Source organism: Periplaneta americana, chromosome 9 (genome assembly GCF_040183065.1).
Source record: "Periplaneta americana isolate PAMFEO1 chromosome 9, P.americana_PAMFEO1_priV1, whole genome shotgun sequence".
NCBI lineage: Eukaryota > Metazoa > Arthropoda > Insecta > Blattodea > Blattidae > Periplaneta > Periplaneta americana.
Window position 1 is genome coordinate 59,675,456 of NC_091125.1, and position 15,817 is coordinate 59,691,272.

Consider the following 15,817-nt stretch of genomic DNA (forward strand, 5'->3'; position numbering starts at 1 on the left):
CCCATTATTTTTTTGTTCGTGGCTCTCCCTTTCAGAATCGATGCTTCGGATGGCTCTTGCAGTCAGTCACTACGTTAGCTACCTTTCTTGAACCACCACCGCCACCGCCACGATCTGATCTCTTCAAACGAATTTATACTGCATAAAATTGGAATTGAAGAAATAGATTTTGAGTAGACTTATTTGCACTTACGCAAATAGGGCTACTCCAGAAATTATCCAAATTAGTTTCATGTGTTATTTAATTAAATTCTTTGTCCATAGTTTGTAACGGATGGCAAAATATTTGAACGTGAAGTCACGATGTTAAGAGACGTAATACCGGCGATGAATCGACTTATGGAAGAAATTATACCAGGAAAGTGTCAGCCTTTTGCAGCTAAATTTGTTTATTGGTGTAATGGACCAAATCAATCAACAATTATTCTCGAAGATCTCAAGAGAAAAGGGTTCAAGATGGCTGAGAGGACAACTGGTTTGGATATGGGCCATTGTCTTCTTGTTATGAGAACTCTGGCTCATTTTCATGCCGCATCTGTTGCCCTCAAAGTCAGAAATCCTGAAATTCTACAACCACTTATGACTAGTGAAGTGTTTGATGTAATGAGAAACGAATTTAAACATGCTTTTCCACCTATGTACACCAACGTGGCAGAAAAAATTAAGAACTGGCCAGAAAATGGAGAAAGATATTATAACAAAATACTGAATCTTGCTCCTGATTCAGCTACAAGATATTTTGAAGAACGAAAAAGAGATGAAAATGACTTCAATATGTTAATTCATGGAGATCTATGGATCAACAATATGATGTTCGCTTATTCGAAAGGCAACAAATGCCCTTTGGATTTGAGGTAAGTTTATCGGTACCTCAAATTAAGATCAATACATGGTATTCATTATGCCCAAGGGCTTTAGAGTGAAGGAGACTAAATTGTTAGCCGTTGTGAGAATGTTTATCCTATTATTTTAATCTCAATTCATAAAAAAAGTCTCTCATTGCACTCTCTACTTCTCACTGGTGTAGGCTACACGTCATTTTCTCTCGTAGTATCTAACATCTAGAACGTCACTTTTCTCGACTCACATATAAAAATTTTCAAGTCGAAATTAGAACCAAATAGGAAACAGCAAGTTACCTGCCATAAAGTAGCTTCCTAGTAGTGCAGCTGTTACCTTCATGTTTCCAAAATGATGGTATTAGTCCTAATTCTGGAAATGCAGTTCATTAATTTAAATTACTTGCACTAGTATAAATACATATATTATATACTGTAATATAATATTATTAAATTGATTTAAACTATCATTAGAAATAGAGGTACAGAACTTCAGTTTCATTAGAAATAGAAGGAGACGAGAATTTCGGTTCAGAGTGAGTCCCAGCGCACCTTACAAATATTTCTGTCCAACGACCATCGGCAGGACCTCCTTCCGCTACTGCAGCGCTTTGCAGAATCAAAACATACGTAATACTATGCTCTTTAAATAACATTCGGTACTCACTCTCCTCACAGTAGCTGCTGGAAGTATGACTCATCTCATTCACATTACATTACTCACATAATCTGTTACTCATGTTTTTCCGGCATCTGAGCGTCTTGAGCCAACACAGAAGTCACAAATTAAAGTTACTGAAATCCAAATCAGGACTGTAAGGAGAGTAGTACGTAAGCTTTCTGGGTTGAGGGTGCAGCAATTCGCGTGTCCTCTGGTCTATGTGTGGTCGAACAATCGTGGAAGGTTCAGTCTGGACTGCCGATTCTGTTTCAATTCAATTATCAGCTTTTGTTAAGGTTTTTACCAATATACACATTTTTACACTTGACAGTATTTGTATTTAAGTGACATTTATTATTCCAATGTTTTACAATGCAGTGAATAATAGAAGTATCGATCCTATTCTTAAGCTGTGATAATAATAGGTATAAAAGTAAACAAACCTGCGGAAAAAAATTAATTTGCAAGACATGTGATTTACACTCTAACATTAAAAAATAAAATCCACCATTCTGGAGTAGTGATCGGCGTGTCTTAACTACGAAACTAGTTGGGCCGGGATCGAATTCTGTGTGGAACAAGTTACGGTACCTGCTTATCGTCTTCTCCGGGATTTTCAACCCAACTGGGTGAATTTCGACTACGAACTCTGGGCACATTTCGTAGTCATTATCACCTTCATCTTCATCTATCCGCCTACTTCCACGCTCATGTCATCCTATCATCGGAACTAACAGAATCCGACCTGATGGGAGCCCCAGTCGTAGAACAGAATTCATCATAATCGCTAACCAAATAGGCAGAGACGCAAATGGCTATACGCCGATATGCGCAGCGTTACATGAAAATATTTACATAATTTCCTAAAGAAACAGCAATATAATAAAATAGTGAATGACCTCAGAGGTCCCAGAAATAGAAATGAATATTTTTCACAATTAGCTGATGGATCTATGTATAACATAACATGAATTTATTAGCTAAAATGCAAATGAAGTATGAAGTCTTTCAAAATACTTACTCGTAAAATTATATCCAAACGAGAGAAATGGCTCATGCGTTCCACATGTAACTCGCATTCGGGAGGTTCGTGATTCGATTCCCGGACCGACCAACCTCACTGTGGTTTTTCCGTGGTTTTCCACATTTACTTAGGTTACTTAGGCAAATGCCGGGTTGTAATTTTCATTGCCACGGTCCATTTCATTTCCCCTCCCGTGTAGAAAAAGAAATTAAATTTCATATCATTCATCTTCTTCATCACATTCCATTGACATATTCAGGTGAAGACGCATGTCTTCCTCCGCTTGCGGGGGGGAGGGTCCTCTCTGCAAACTCCCTGGATCCCAGCCTTCCTTAATATCTCTATCATTCCTTAAAAACACTTCCAAGGGTGCTTCGACACTTTGGAAGGGTCGTTGGAATGGATCCTGTGCTACTTAATCACCTTAGCGGCATGAACATAGGACAGGGCGGTCACATACGGCCTGCGAGTTTGTACACCTCACCCTCATTCATCCCATAAAATTCTGGATGCACAATAGGCCTCAGTATGGCCGACATGCAAAGGATCGTCTCTAACCCGTCCCTAGCCACGGTTACCTAACCTAACTTAAAATGAGATCATCAATGACTTCTCGGGGAATACACAGTGATTTCAAACATAACCAGTCACGCTTCGCAATAATTATTGTTCCCCTACTTGCAAAAGGATGCCTTGAAGAGTCTATTTTTATAGAGCTATATTATAATGTTAACTAAGATATGGCAAGCATGGTTGATGTATGTCTTTATTTTCTTTGTTAACTTCTTACGTCTGCATGAAATATTTTTCAAAAGAAATGGTTGGCTCAAGAATCAAACCTCTCTCCGACAGTTGATGTACAACAATGATACCTGGTCGTCTCGCTGAAGTCCTCGATTACCTACTCGTATTCATATAATTTGATGTTAGATCTTTGAAAGTGTTGGCCAGGGTTCTTCGAAAGCCTAAAATTTATCAGTAATTCCCTCTTTTTGCACGATACCAATACATGGCCTATTGTTTCAATCTCGCTGCAGTTGGCATAATAATAATTTATCTTGAATCTTGCGTACACTACTTTTAACACTTAAATACAAATGATTGATAAAATGGCAAATTTACTAGTGTTAATTATATAAACCCCATACAACAAACCATGCTGCATTCCGGACAATGGTGCACAGATTACTCAACATACTCATGAGCCAACAACACTACAAAGAAGAAGTGAACACAATCAAATACATAGCACAAGAAAATGGTTACAATCCAAACATAATAGACATCATAAGGAAGACAAAACAAATACTTAACAAACACAAAAAACACAAAACAACAATACAAACACAAGAAATACATCACACGAACATACGAAAATGAAAGTACACATAAGATCGCATCTTCATTTAGAAAGCAGAAATACAACATAGCATACAGAACAGAAAACACACTACAACTACATCTCAACATACAAACAACACAAACAAATAAATACAACTATACAGGCGTATACAAACTCACATGATAGTTGCGACAAGTTCTACTGTACATTGGACAGACAGGCAGATCATTCCAAACATGCTACAAAGAATACATTAAAGCAATAACCAGAGGACATAATACATCTACATGTATCGAACACATAACTAATGCTAACCATACATACAATAACATAAATACAGACATGGAAACCTTACACATTAAACCCAAAAACCAAAAACTCAACACACTAGTACAATAGGAAATATGCAGACACACTGAAACACACCCTAATCAAATTCTCAGCATACAGATTAATTTCAGAACACACTCACTATTTGACTCCACTTTTCAACACGCAAACATACCCCTACAACAGACAGAGATATCTAGATGACGCCAGGATCTAATAAGCTGTGATGATGGTGTACAGTATACACCGAAACAGCTGTAAGCCACACGTGCTTATATAATTAACACTAGTAAGTTTGCCATTTTATCAGTCATTAATAATAATTTATTCAGTAACAAAATATTTTACATTTCTATTACAGGTTTGTCGATTGCCAGCTAAGCTATTGGACGACTCCAGCAGTAGATATTCATTATTTCCTTGAATCCAGCGCTTGCACTGACCTTCTGGATAAAACTCATATTCTTATTGAAGAGTACTATCGAACGCTTGAAGAGACTTTAACTCTGTTCGGATATCAACATTTACTACCTCGACGGAAAGAATTCAACGATCAGCTGAACAAGAGAGGAGTCTTTGCTAGAGACTGTGCGTTAGTAATTCGCCGTGCTGCACTAGTTGATCGAAATAAAATTCCTGATATGGACAAAGTCGTTAATGAAGGCGAAGAATTTAACTGTAGCCCCACCTACATGGAATCTCTGAAAACGATATTGCCTCTCTTGGAAGCAAATGGTTGGTTATAAATCAAGGAAAATTATTTTTTTTTTCATAAAGCAGAGGTTACTCATGTTCATTAAAAAAATCATGTTGACAATTACGGCGGACAACGTAGCAGTTGGAGTTTTATTCGGAGTACTTACAGTACACCCGTTTCTCCAATGTTGGCATCAAAATCATACGGTTTGATCACCACCCCATTATCATTCCATTGGATTCCCGATTACTGACTAGTAAGGTAGAAAGGAACCTGATCTGGGGACGAGAGTTACTAAGGGTTAGAGTCCGGCGAATCCTCATTCAAACCCGCCCATGACTGTTTTATTTTCATGTTATCATAACTGAATAACCAAACCACAGCACAAATACAAACATTATCGGTCAGTAACAATCACGTTAAATGTTTGTGTAGCTCTGAGGACGACCACAGCAAGATGGTCGAAACGTTAGCACAAGCAACTGAGACAACACGGCACAAGCCCGGAAACTCATAACCCAACAATCACGTTGCTTCAAATAAAAATAAGCGTTGTGTCTGTTCTGCACCAACTCATAGAAATCATCCATACAGAAAAATTATGTCTTTTTGTGAATCATTTAAGGAGTGAATTATCAGGTCTTCAAAAGGCAAAGTTTCGTCAAGTGAGATTTATTAGAGCAGTGGTATTCAATATTTTTTGCTAGCGCACTCCCAAACCAAACTGCATTGCATTTATTTAAGAATTAACAGAAGACTATGATTAATAATAAACATACAATATATATATAGTATGTTTATTATCTAACCCATGAACGCTGTTTAATTGACCTTACATGTGTGAGTTTAACTGTGATTGATGTATTAAAAATAAAATTATTATTATTATTATTATTATTATTATTATTATTATTATTATTATTATACAGTAGTCCACACCTGTGGAGTAACGGCTTGCGCCGCGAAACCAGGTGACCCGGGTTCGAATCCCGTCGGAGCAAGTTAATTGGTTCTAGTCTTTTTCGGGGTTTTTCCTCAACCCAATATGAGCAAATGTTGGGTAACTATCGGTGCTGGACCCCGGATTCATTTCACTGGTATTATCACCTTCACTTCCTTCAGACGCTAAATAACCTGAGATGTTGATACAGCGTCGTAAAATAACGCACTAGAAAAATTATACATTAGTAATTGTTGCAATAATAACAGTAATGATTTATGTAAAATGTTATTCAAGCAAGGAAAAAAGCAAGAGTTGATATTGCTAAAAAAACTATAACATACGCAATAATTATCAACAAGTATAACCAAATTAAATATTTCAGCATTCATATATAACGTAATTAGTGGGAGTCAACCCCGCGTACCTTTGGGGATACGCGTACCACAGATTGAATACCACTGTGTTAGAGATTGGGTGCAATTGAGGAGTCCAGCTATATGTTTATGATGTAATCATAGCCACGTCATATGACGTAGCTATAGTTTCAAGGTCGTACCTCACAATTTTTGTTCGACGGGAGTTAACAACCACAAAAGCGGATGTGTCAGGAAGGTTTGTAATCACGTGGCTTTCGGCGAATCAATGTCATTCAGCAGAGTCTCTCGCTGACGAGCGGATGTTACCTTAGTGCTGAGTTGTGAGGTGTATTTCAGAAATGTAGTGTGATATTGTGTACGGCAATGCACTGGCGTTGAGTTTATTGATTATCCAGTTTTATTTTCTACATAGAAGGCAGAATTGTTGAGTTTTCCATCCACAGTCAATAGGAACAGTATACAAGTGTTCTATCGGGAGTGCTGAAGAGTAACGGATCCATTCGCTGAGCCAAAAATAGCAACGGACTGCCAAACAGCCTGCGAACCGCACAGAGAAGTAAACAAAGTGGGACCACAGCAGACACTCATGCAGATAAGTTCATGATGTATGTATAATTGTTATAACACAATGTTTAGTTTAAAGCTATTGCTATTTCGCAATATTAAACATTTTCACATCTTTCGGACCACATAAATATGTGTTAGTGATAAACTGACAATAAACGGATCACTACAAACACTTCACCGCAACCACCTACATTTCAAAATTAGGTCCTTTCAACTATTTTGTTAGCAATACTGTGATGACAATAAATAGATTTTCTGTTTCCGGCATAGCTCAGGCTGTAGGCACGTGTGCCTGCTGACCCTGAGCTACGATCGGGGGCGTGGGCTCGATTCCCTCTTGGGCTGATTAAATATTTCAGGCTTTTCCGAGGTTTTGCCTAACTGTAAGGAGAATATTGGGTAAATTGCATGGTGAATCCTCAGTCTCATATTATCAAGACGCTAAATAGAATAATATACAATATAATAATAACTAGACTTCGTGGAATTGCAACGAGAATCGTAAGGTTTACTGCGCACGCGGTATAGACTGTATGGGAAGAGGGCGTGCAACGGATTGAGTATTCTTCTGATGTAAACACTGAGCAGTATACTGCGGTTACAATAAAACCTGTATCCTGCATTCAAGAAATATAATGAATGATCATTGAAGTAGGAAATGTCTAAAAAAATTTAAATGCACAATTATTTTATAGTGAGATATATTAACTATCAAAATTTAATGTAATACACTCTCATCATCCTTGAATATGTGCATTGCAGTGAAGAGTTACGTACATTTTGAGCGACTGCAAAGTGAACCTCCTCCGATAGTCACTTAAACAGTTTTTATATTGGAAAAATGTACATTCGACATCACACGATGTTATAGGTGCATATTTAAAGAATGGAAAGTCACTACTTTTTAGTACACCAACTTCAGACGTCTTATCGTGACCTGATAGTACATATTTTATAATACGAAGTTGTGAATAGGCAGAATTTTAGCAATAATGTTTCTCAACTTACATTTCACTTTTTCTGAAACTAGTGAATTGTTATTTTGAATAACGGTTTGTGATACTTTATCCACTATATTAAGGGCTTCAGCGAGTTGTAGTTTAGACGATTTTAACAGGGTGATGCTATTGGACACGATTTTAAAATCAGAATCAATGAACAGAATATCTTCCAATAGCTGTTCAGAAGGCAATGATTTTACAGCTGCAACAGCGGAACTGTCTATGCTATGCAATGCATCAATTACCTCCATTATTTTTCCGTAATGTTCTGCATAATAATTAACAGCATCCAACCCACGTTCCCCAACGGGTCAAGACTCGTTGCGGGGTTAAGGATATTCCAGGGCAATTGTTTGGAACAGCTACACTCTCATTATAGTATGTTTGATTGAATTTTTGTCTGCACTGAACAGATGTTAAGCTTTGACTATTCCAACCACAGTAATGCAAAAACAAGTGCTTACATAGGTATACATTAGCTGTAGCTGCTCTATCTATTTGGAGCGGTCACAACTCTTAACATGAACTGCTTATACTCCGAGACCGGGAGGTCGCCCACCACCTCTATACTACCGTACATCGGCAACCTGATTGCGTGCTGCGTGTGGCAATTCAACGAAGTCTAATAATAACTTATTGCTGGAACAAAAAGAAGTTACATATTTTTTTTGCATATAAAAATCACTTTAGCTTCCTCGTAAAGAGTAAATAGGCGTACTCGTGCTCAGGAAGCATTTCACAAAATTTTAAAACATTTTATTAATTCATATAATAAAGGTAAAAACATAAAAAGAAAAACACAGATATTACAGTAACTGAAACTGTTTTATATTTTCTTCCTAAACAATAATTTATTTTTTTTTAATAAGGAATAAGTATTAGCAAATTGAATGTTTGGTAATTTAACTTATCTTATTATAGAGCCTTGGGCCGAAGTTGCTACTGTGATTATGAGCTACAGTTGTGATAAATTTTAGGTTCTGTCAGGCGTGTGTTGTCTGATCTTTTAGTTTTATATTTATGTGAATACAAATTCAATATATTTCGGTTTTTATGAACGAAATTCAATAAAACATTGTTCAAATTTGATGGATATTAAATACTTTAAATTGAGAATACAACAGTTCTGAGGGATAAACAAGGGCTTTATTAAGACGTATTTTTATTATTCTTTTGTGTTTCAGTCTTATTGGCATGAGTGAGGTAGTAAAAGCACAACCCCATCCTATAATACCATCTATAATATACTTGTACTAATGCGAATTAAATCAGTCGTAAAGTATGGATAGTCAAAGAATTTCGTAGAACAATAAAATAATGAATAATTTTCCTTAATTTACTGCAAAGAAAAAGAACATGTTTACCCAACGTAATTGTTGTAACTTAGCTGTCCAATAGCCGAAAAAATAAAAAACTTAGATTTTCACAGGTAGACTTATTGATCATATGGTCATCTTATTTAAGGTCATTGTTTAAGTATTTTCACTTGTGGTGTTAGCAGGAGTAGTAGTAGTAGTAGTAGTAGTAGTAGTAGTAGTAGTAGTAGTAGTAGTAGTAGTTTAATTGATAATTTTTATCTGTTATTTAACGACGTTGCATCAACTGCGAGGATATCTGACGTCAATGGAACTGGTAATATCGAGATAGTATTTGGTAATGTACGTTTGAGAATTGTCCATAGTAGGATTACCTGATATTCGCCTTACATATAGGGAAAACCTAAAAAGACAAAAAAAAAAGAGAAGGCAATCAGACCAAATGGGGAATCGAACCCACGCCTGAGCTATTCGCTTTCCGTTAACGATGTTTTCAACTTTTCAACTATACAGAGTGAAAGTAACGCAACTGTGCAGATTTTAACAGCTTACTCCTTGAATAATGTACAACAACGTCCAAATCATACTTTTCTCAGAAAAAAATAATTTTCCTCTAAAAATATTAACATTATTTTACTCTATAAGTATTATGCGTACGACTCTGATTTTTATTCTTATCATTAGAGAAACTGATAAGTAGAGACCGTACTTTGTCCTAGGAGGTTACAAGCACAGTCTAGTATATACAGTCACGAAGCTCAATACGTAGTAAATACGCATCCATAGATAATTGCTAACCACTAGGATCGCTACTATCTCCTCATTACAGACAATACGAAATGGTATTTGCACAGTCTATTGTTTCTAGTACCCTCATAAACTCAAACTTCGTAACTGTATATACTAGACTATGCTACAAGGTTAAGCATTATTGAAGTTTTTACTGGCCTAACGGATGAGTGCGTGCATGTAGCAAGCGAAGTATTAATCCCTTATTCATCTGTCTTTAAAATCTTGGCTTCTTTTTCGATAACAGTCTAAATTGGAATTTTCAACGATGAAAGAGTAATGGAACGGAGAAAAATTCTCTCCGGCGTCGGGATTTGAACCCGGGTTTTCAGCTCTACGTGCTGACGCTTTATCCACTAAGCCACACCGGATTCCACCCCGGCGTCGGAAGAATCGTTTCAGTTTTAAGTTCCAACTCTTGGGTTCCCTCTAGTGGCCGCCCTCTGCACTACGTCATAGATATCTATGAACCTAGGACCGAAGTCCACACATGTGCTGAGGTGCACTCGTAATGAGTGACTAGTTGGCCGGGATCCGACGGAATAAGCTCCGTCTTAAATCACGAAGTGATTTACGCATATCATATATATTATTATAATGTACCGTGCATGGAAATATCATATGTACTTCGGTACATTATAATAATATATATGATATGCGTAAATCACTTCGTGATTTAAGACGGAGCTTATTCCGTCGGATCCCGGCCAACTAGTCACTCATTACGAGTGCACCTCAGCACATGTGTGGACTTCGGTCCTAGGTTCATAGATATCTATGACGTAGTGCAGAGGGCGGCCACTAGAGGGAACCCAAGAGTTGGAACTTAAAACTGAGACGATTCTTCCGACGCCGGGGTGGAATCCGGTGTGGCTTAGTGGATAAAGCGTCAGCACGTAGAGCTGAAAACCCGGGTTCAAATCCCGGCGCCGGAGAGAATTTTTCTCCGTTCCATTACTCTTTCATCGTATGATAACGCAGAATATCTGCATGGAAATATCATATGTACTTCGGTTACATTATAATAATATATGAAATTTTCAAGTTAAACGATTAAAAAAAATCTGTTCCTTCATTCACTCTTTGAGTCGCTTAAGAAACTTCTTGCCCCAACAACTAAAACTTACCCTAGTACAAACCCTAGTAATGCCGCACTTTGATTATTATGACGTTCTGTTAAGTGAAGTTCTGAACTGTCAGTCAAGTTACACCGAGTTCAGAACATGTGCGTCAGATACGGGCTGAAAAATTGACATCAAGCTTTGAATTTTATATGAATTGGGTAAAAATCCATTTGGTGAATGACACTTTAGTATAAAAGACGGGACTTAATTTTGGGGGAGTGGATTGATTTACAGCTTTCACATCGTATTTCAAAGAGTGCGCGTACATTTTCTAATGAACCCAGTGATTTCAATCCTATTATGAAACGGCGTAGTTATCCTAACTTGTCATTTATCAAAATATTTAAGCCCAAAACATGAAATAAAGGGCTTTTTTTTTAAATATCTACCGATACAGTTAGAGCCAAATGGAACGTGTCAAATAATAAGATATTCCAAAGCTACCATATATCCACACGCCTTGCCAGTAACAATTGCTCTTTTATTATCCAATTATTTATTTCACGAGGGCTCGCTCTGGTATGGGTCCATGGATTGGGCCGCTTAGGCCCACTGTATGCCCTATATGTCATGATTTTCTGACGGATGATCCGGATGGCTTTCGTGAATCGGACACCGACAGGCGGGATTTTTTTCCTGGACTCTGCAGGTAAGGTCCCATCGGTTTATGGCGAGTCTGAATCTAGAGCCGGGAGCCTCAACCCATTAGAACCGAGATCAGGATCGGAAACCAGTATCAGACATCAACTCAGCCTATTTTTACTATTAAATATGATAGACGAAATGGAGGAACTGGAGTGTTGGTGGAATGAAAGAGGGAAAAGGGAGTTCTGAGAGTAAAAACCCTCTGCAACGGCTGTTTTATTCACCAAAAATTCCACACATGCCTAACCGGGGATCGAACCCTGGGCGCCTGGATGAAAGGCCAGTGCGCGCACTAGCACTGTAACCACAGACGTTAATAGTGCTTTACTATTATTTGTTTTTACTTTATTCAGTGTTTTGTGTTGTACGGTTTACTTATAACATAAAGAAATTCAAGATAAATGCACGCAAATTTATTGCCGTTATGGTCGGTTACGACAAGATAAGAATCCGACCGGTTTGACGTTTATGTGTCTGTATACTTTTAGATATTTTTAGCCCGTGATAAGCCCAATACCTCTAACATTTACGTGCGTTTGCTGCAAAATAATCTGCGAAGTGCTAAAAATCTAGTAGCAATGTTAAATAACATTTTACCTGACTATTACACTTTGACTACGTCATACTATTTTTGACCAATAAAACGGTACGAAAGGATGTCTTTCAACCAATCATGGCAGTTTATCGCTAAAATTGTAACAGTTCCCTAGCATTTGTTTGTTTTTATCACTTCCCTAGCATTTGTTTTTGTCACTTTTCTAGCATTTTTTTTCCTTGTTTGCCAACATTTCAAACAGCAAATTCTTTACGGTACTATAAAACAAGCTTTGCGATCGTCATTTGTTTCTCGCATAGATAGTAAACTGGAAATGGCGGCTCCGTTCAAACATTTTGATGAAGCTAACATTAGCGAAATAGAATTTTAGTAAGTTTGTTAATATCTTATTTTATTAGAGTACTTTATTTCTTCTAATCTTTATATACTACTTTGTCCTAATAGTGTAATAGTCAATTAAATCCCACTCGAGTTTTGATTTTCTCTAGATAAATCTCTATTAAGATAACTATTGAGTAAATTATGAACATAATTAAAACAGAAAGATCTGAATGAGTAAACTTACATTTGACAGCATGCCACTGCACAATAGTAACTGTTTTTAAAAAATAAACACTTCATTTTGACGGAGGAAATGGAAGCTTATCAAAATTTTCATAAATCTTTCTCATTCATAGACGTTGTTCCATGTATATGACATTTCCTACAATTTTTATTTCTCGTTGGAAAAATATATATGATCAAACAATTAATGAATAACGAACGATCTTTAAGTTTACACTTTAGGCTGAATATTAACTATGAATCTGTCAGATTTATGGCAAACATGGCATTTACTAGATTTCAAAAACGAATTTCTGTATAATGGCTTTGAAACAGTGAGGCAGCTATTCAATGAATCATGCAGAATGTTGAATTTACTTACGTTTTTAAGTTTATATCATAACAGTATTTATTCTGAAACACCGAATGAGAACAATGTTGTGTATTAGCTCTGAAATTAAGAGAAATGCTTTTATATATAGGCCTAATGTTATGTTTGAAATAACTGTTCTTCTGTACATATGAACAGTTTGGTTCCATATAGATACCATTATGCTTTGAGGGATTGTTTTTTCGATATTTCGTTGCTATGGTAACTCTGTCACGCTTGTAATAAAATTGTGGTTAGGAATACAGACAGTAAATTTTATAATTCTTGCCTTTGCGAGTTGTATTGACCTCGTTCAGTGGTATTACGAATGTAATAGACAATATTCTATTGCATTAAGAACGTTACAGTAGAAGAGGAAAGATCTGTCCTGTGACCGTATCATGTGCCATGACTAGCCTATAATGTTACCAATGGGTATAAAGGAAGATGATAACTTTTAGACTGAGATAAACTTCAGTGTTGGTAGATTTATATAATATTAACCATCATGAAACAAACACACTTTTTTGTACTCCAGTATTACAAACAGTATTTATTGTTAGTGAAAATCATGTATAATATGCTACATTATTGTACCATAGCCGTAAAATATAACCATGCCAACTAAAACGTCATGACTTCCATTATGACGGCACAACTTGTGCTATAAAGTTAACATTATGATATGATTTGGCATGATATAATATTTAATACATCGCTGTTGTCATTGCAACCTGTTTCTTCATAGACCATGCTATCAAACTACCCATCATTACAAATCTGATGATACTGTATTTCTTTATTAGTTGTTTTATAATGTTGTCGTACAAGAAATAACGTATGTAACACACCAACGCTCTACCAACTGAGCTACCCGGGAACTCCACCTGGTAGCTCAGTTGGTATAGCGTTGGTACGTTTAAGCAAAGGTCTCGGGTTCGATGCCCGGCACCAGAACAATTTTTCCCTCGAAATTATTCAAATCAACTTTACAGAGAGTTATACCTGAAAGCTTGATTTGCACGTATGAAACACGTTTATAATGTTATAGGCCTACATTTATTGCACTCGTCAAAATTAGAAACTCGCTTCGCTTGTTCCCTAAAAATCGATTCGTGCCATAATGTATAATATTATATACGTTTTCCATAATATTCACCGTGGTTACAAATTATTGAACTATTTCAGAAGGCTATATTTTCACCAATATTGAACATAAATACCTGATCTGATCACCATTTGAAGGATGGAAGTTTGAAGTTTTATACTAATCCTAGATATACTCGATGTGAGCCCCACGTGTAATACGGCAGGAGGTGATTCCATTCTTGCCAAACCCTCTCAAACATGTATTGCGTGATGTTCCTGATTGCTGTGTAAATACTCCTTTTCAATTCGGCCAACGTCGCTGGAAGTGGAGGTATGTAAACATTGTCCTTGACGAAACACCATACAATGTGAAATCCGGTGAACGGAGTGGCCATCCAATCAATCGACCTTGTAGTTGTTAATTTAGGAAAATTGGCTAGTGCAACAACTCACGGACGAGGAAGAACAGAGCTTCATTTTAAAACAAGACGGAGTCCCGCCACATTGACATACCGAGGTCCCGAGGTACCTAAATCAACGCCTACTAGGTCGATGGATTGGTCGTGCAACGGATGCAGACGGCACCTTCTGCACATGACCACCCCATTTACCCAATTTCACAGTGTGTGATTTCTTTATGTGGAGTTTCGTCAAGATTCATGTTTACATACCTCCACTTCCAGCGACGTTAGACGAATTGAGAAGGCGCATTAACACAGCAATCAGGAACGTCATACAAGACATGTTTGAGAGGATTTGGCCAGAATGGGATCACCGCCTGGACGTCTGCCGTATTACACGTGGGACTCACATCGAGTGCATTTAAGTTCAGTATAACTTTCCTCTTGCTATTGGTGCTAAAAACATGCATTTATGTTCAATATTGGTGAAATCGTCCAATAATTTGTAAGTATTATTCTGATAGCTCATTTTTTCCACTCTCGCACAGCTCACATGCCACGATTTGCCTCCTCATTTATACGTATATGGAATGTTACATGGATTGAGAAAATTATTTCATAATCTTGTAGAAAAAAATTGTGACACTGGTGCAGTTACCGATAAAAGGTGATCGGGTAGACCGAAATTAATATATTTCTTAGCAGAGCTACTCGTGAGAAACTGAAACAATCGATATCGGAGGTCATAAAAGCATTCCTAGGAATGTATAAGTACCGTACTTACTAATGTCATTTATAAAATAAAGGAACGACTATTTCTTTCTGAACAACACGGTGGTGGTCATATTTAACTTATTTCAGTTCCCTGTTTCTTCTTTTTATAATAAACTCCTCTTTCGTTACGAACAATTTTCTGATTTTAGTTTTGCAGAATCTGAAAGTTTGCAAAAGTTATGACCAATTGAAACTGGGAACTTCCTTTAGAATAACATTATATATTGAAATTATATTGCATTTTAAAAAGTAAATAATGTCTACTAATGTAGCGCACAAATAGTTATAGATGCTGAAATATTCTAAAACAAATTGAATTATATACTATATTAATTATGTTCGGTTTGCTGACCTGATATTGAAAGCTATATCGCGTGTCACATATTCAGTATGTTCGCCAAAAATGGAATCCCGCTTGAAAACTATGCC

At 36.8% G+C, this 15,817-nt stretch overlaps 1 protein-coding gene and 1 long non-coding RNA gene across 7 annotated transcripts in view; one reads left to right on the top strand and one right to left on the bottom strand.

The window, feature by feature from the left end:
* LOC138705986 (uncharacterized) overlaps positions 1-15,817 on the bottom strand; it is a 394,464-nt gene that overhangs the window by 54,830 nt on the left and 323,817 nt on the right. The gene's annotated exons all lie outside the window — the stretch shown is intronic.
* LOC138705981 (uncharacterized) overlaps positions 1-15,817 on the top strand; it is a 77,246-nt gene that overhangs the window by 7,729 nt on the left and 53,700 nt on the right. For 3 of the 5 annotated variants that reach the window (XR_011333871.1, XR_011333873.1, XR_011333872.1), the window contains exons 3-4: positions 265-854; positions 4,558-6,818. The gene's annotated coding sequence lies outside the window, so the exon portion shown is untranslated. Of the gene's footprint in view, positions 1-264; positions 855-4,557; positions 6,819-15,817 lie in introns of those variants that run through there. The other 2 variants (XM_069834829.1, XM_069834828.1) reach the window with 2 other exon arrangements.